A 4,704-nucleotide genomic window follows, 5' to 3' on the forward strand; every position below is an offset into this window, starting at 1 on the left:
GGGGCAGTCAGTCAATAAACCTTTGTTAAACACCTACTACATGGATTGCTCTAAGTGCTGGAAATATAAAGAAAGGTAAAAGATGGGTCCCTGCTCTCACAGAGCTAAAGTCTAATGAGGGAGACAGTAAACAAATAATTATGTACAAACAAGCTATATATAGGATAAATAGGAAATAACAAAAGGAAGGGACTAGAATTAAGAAAGATTGGGAAGGGCTTCCTGTCTGTGGATGGTAGGATTTTAGCTGGGGCTTCCTTCAAAACTTAGAAAGTGGGCAGCTGGGTAGCTCAGTGGAGTGAGAGTCAGGCCTAGAGACAGGAGTAGTGACCAAGAATGATGAGTTTTGAGAAAAGGCAATTGGATTTGTCAATGAAGGAATCATCAGTAACTTCAGAGAGTTCAGAGATGGTTAGACTTCAACTTGCTGACCTAAATGAAGAAGTCCAGGTTTTTGGGGATGGAATAATAAAAGCACAAAACCAAAGTAAAAGTAAAACAAATTGTAACAGGAACCTGATCTAGGAGATTTCATGTTGAAGTGGAATGAAAGGGTTCAGATCTCCATTCTGCTGGGAATCCATTCTAGGCTTACCCAACCTCCCTTAAAAGACTACATAAGGCAAAGAAGCCAGCATGCTTCTTAGGACTGGGCTCCCATTGGCTAGTCTGAAGGACAAAATCAGAAATATCAGGCTCCAACTTGAGTCATTGGTAGAGGTGCACTGAAACTATCCACCTAGACTAAGAAAACATTTATAGTTTTTTTATCTAATTTTAAAAATTCTTTCTCAATTACATGTAAACAAAAATTTTTAACATTTGTTTTAAAAAATCTTGATTTCCAAATTATTTCCCTCCTTTCTTGAAAAGGCAAGTAATTTGACATAGATTATAAATGTGTAGTCATGCAAAACATTTCCATATTAGCCACATTGCAAAAGAGAACAGTCTAAAAACCAAAGAATAATAAAGTAAAAAAAAAAAAAAGGATGCTTCAATCTGCATTCAGACTCCATCAGTTCTTTCTCTGGAGGTGGATAGCATTTTTTAAAAAACATAAGTGCCTTGGAATTGTCAGTAAAACATTTATTACTATTAATAAAATCTTTAATATATCATTTGTTTATTATTACATAAAATAAATAAAACATTTCTCTCACCATTAATATTTACCAGGTACCATGCTAGCTTGGGATACAAATAAAAACAAAACAGATAATTCTAACCCACAAGGAACTTAACGGAGGAAGACAATACATGAGGAGCCACAAGAAAATAAGGATAGAGTGGTAGGTGGCAAGTTTGTTGATGGAGAGATAGAGAAGTCTAGAGAGTGACTGAAATTAGGAGTGGAGCGAACATGGCTGGGGATCCTTTGACATGGTGACATGGGCTACGGACTCACAAATCTGGAAAGCAGAGGGTTCTACAGGGTGGGAAGGTGATAGGACTAGAGAGATTGTTTCTTCAGCCTTAGTTGTAATTGTGTTCAGGATGCAGACCCAGTTTGGAATGGAGGTCTCTTCCTACAAAGAGTTATTCACAACCTGGGAAGGTCAAGATGACTTTCTCTGTAGTAGAATCTGTGTTCGACATCTGAGGGCACAAGTCTGTGTCTCAATTTTCATAATATCTAAGGAACAATTAAAAAAAAATTTTTTAAATTTTATTTAATTGATTAAGAAAAATTTTCCACGGTTACATGATTCATGTTATTTCCCTCCCCTCCTTCCATCCCCTTCCCATAGCCAATGTGCAGTTCCACTGAGTTTTACATGTGTCATTGATCAGGACCTATTTCCTTATTATTGATATTTGCACTGGGGTGGTCATTTAGAGTCTACATCCCCAATCAACTCCCTATTGACCCTTGTGATCAAGCAGTTGTTTTTCTTCTATGTTTCTACTTCCACAGTTCTTCCTCTGAATGTAGATAGCACTCTTTCTCATGAGTCCCTCAGAATTGTCCTGGATCATTGCATTGCTGCTGCTAGAGAAGTCCATTACATTTGACTGTGCCACAGTGTTTCAGTCTCTGTGTATAAGATTCTCCTGGTTCTGCTCCTTTCACTCTGCATCAATTCCTGGAGGTCATTCCAGTTCACATGGAATTCCTCCAGTTCATTATTCCTTTAAGGACAATAGTATTCTATCACCAACAGATACCACAATTTGTTCAGCCATTCCCCAATCGAAGGGCATTCCCCTCATTTTCCAATTTTTTGCCACCACAAAGAGCACAGCTATAAATATTTTTGTACAGGTCTTTTTCTCATGATCTCTTTGGGGTACAAACCCAACAATGGTATGGCTGGATCAAAGGGCAGGCGGTCTTTTGAAGCCCTTTGACCATAGTTCCAAATTGCCATCCAGACTGGTTGGATCAATTCACAGCTCCACCAGCAATGCATTAATGTCCCAATCCCCTCCAAAATTTATTACTTTCCTTTGCTGTCATTTTAGCCAGTCTGCTAGGTGTGAGGTGATACCTCAGAGTTGTTTTGATGTGCATTTCTCTAATTATTAGAGATTTAGAGCACTTTTCTCACGTGGTTATTGATAGCTTTGATTTCTTATTTCTTTGTCTGAAAATTGCCTATTCATGTCCCTTGCTTATTTATCAATTGGGGAATGGCTTGATTTTTTGTACAATTGATTTAGCTTCTAAGGAACTATTTAGGGATAGTGAAGAAAAGAAAACATTTATTAAAACACCTGCTATGGGCCAAGCACTATGCTAGGAGTTTTATAAGTATTTCTGTTGGTCTAATTAAACTACAGGATCATAGACCTAGAGGTGAAAGGGACTTTAGAAGACACCTAATTCAATACCCCCATTTTATAGATGAGGAAAGTAAGGTGCAGAGAAGTTAGGGTTATGGAAGTGAAGGCAACATACATTTATTAAGCACCTACTATGTGCCAGGCACCATGCTAAGTGCTTTAGAAATATCTCATTTGAACTTCACAACAACTCTGGGAGGTAGGTGCTATTCTTATCCCTGCTTTATAGTTGAGGAAACCAAGGCAGACAGTGCTTAAGTGACTTTCCCAGGGTCACACAACTAGTAACTATGACTGGATTTAAATTTATGTCCTTCTGATTTCAGGCTCAGTCCTCTCTCCATTCAGCAATCCAAGCTGATTTATCTAAAGTCACCCAAGTGAGATATCTGGCATCTAAAAGCAGGTTCCCTTACTATAAAATCAGTCATCTTTCTACTGTTCCCCTTTGCTTTTTAATGAAACATGACTAAAAGATGACAAATGTTTTCTCTGAAGTCTCATGGCACCACAGAAAAAGAAAAGTCTCTAGAATTAGAAGTCTTGAGTTCAAATTCTACCTCCGAGATATATTACCTATCATGTAAATGACCCAAGCAAGTCATTCACCTGTCTTGGCCTCAGTGTATTCAGTTATTCAATGATGGTTGGACTTAAGAGCCGGTTGTGAACTGGTGATTTTATGAAAGGTAAAAGTTGGCAGGCCGGAGGTCCACGCCTGTAATCCCAGCTCCCAGGGTCAGGTTGGCTGAAGTCACCAGATCTCTTGAGCCGGGGAGTGCCCAGTTGCAGCAGGCCAACTGATTGGGCATCCACACTGAGTTCCAGATCAATATGGTGAGCCCAGAAGGAGGAGGGAAGCCAGTAGAGTGCCTACAGGGGAGAGGGGGCCACCTTTGATAGCCCATGCCTGAAAGAGAAGAGGCCAAAGTTCCTCTGTAATTTACATTCTTGGAGCCTTGCCTAAAGCACCGAGTGCCGTGCCCAGTGTCACACAGTCCATATGTCAGAGGCAAAGGGTCAGCTTGCTTCTGAGGTCAGCTTTCTCTCCACTGCTCTCTGGGGCCACTCGATCAATACCGCTCCTTATTTTTGATGTCCTACAGTGACAGAATTGGACAAGGCGACCTCTTGAGGTCATTTTTTCTTCTTAGTCTTTGATCTCCTGACAAAGGACTCTATTATCTCCCTGAGAAGTAATCATCCAACCTTTGTTTGGCGACTGTGTTATTGAATCATTTTTCAGTTGTGTTTGATTCTTCATGACCCCATCTGGGGTTTTCTTGGCAAAGATGCTGGGGTGGTTTGCCATTTCCTTTTTCAACTCATTTTACAGATTCTTTGAAGAAGCTGAGGCAAACAAGTGACTTAAGCAACTTGCCCACACAGGTAGTAAGTGTTAGAAGCCAGATTTGAACTCTTGAAGACTCCAGAGAAGACCCCGATCCACTGCACTGCCGAGCTTTCCCTTGAAGAACAGTTACATCTGGCTTAAGCAAGCTTTGTCTGGAGTCTAATTCTCTTTTTTTAAGAGTTATTAAAGGGGGCAGCTGGGTAGCTCAGTGGATTGAGAGTCAGACCCAGAGATGGGAGGTCCTGGGGTTCAAATCTGACCTCAGACACGTCTTAGCTGTGTGACCCTGGGCAAGTCACTTAACCCTCATTGCCTACCCTTACCACTCTTCAGCCTTAGAACCAATGCACACTATTGATTCTAAGAGAGAAGGTAAGGCTTTAAAAAAAAAAAAGAATTATTTAAAAAAAAAGTTATTATGAGCTCAAAAAGTAGGTCAAAGAGAGACATCTGAGGTCATTACTGCCCAGCCATGTCCAAGTCACGATTTCTTCACTCTAGTCCTTCCTCCTCTTCATTAGATGCATGGACTCAGATCTCTCCTTTCTCTGATATGGAATCTA

Source organism: Gracilinanus agilis, chromosome 6 (genome assembly GCF_016433145.1).
Source record: "Gracilinanus agilis isolate LMUSP501 chromosome 6, AgileGrace, whole genome shotgun sequence".
In the NCBI taxonomy this organism is placed as follows: domain Eukaryota; kingdom Metazoa; phylum Chordata; class Mammalia; order Didelphimorphia; family Didelphidae; genus Gracilinanus; species Gracilinanus agilis.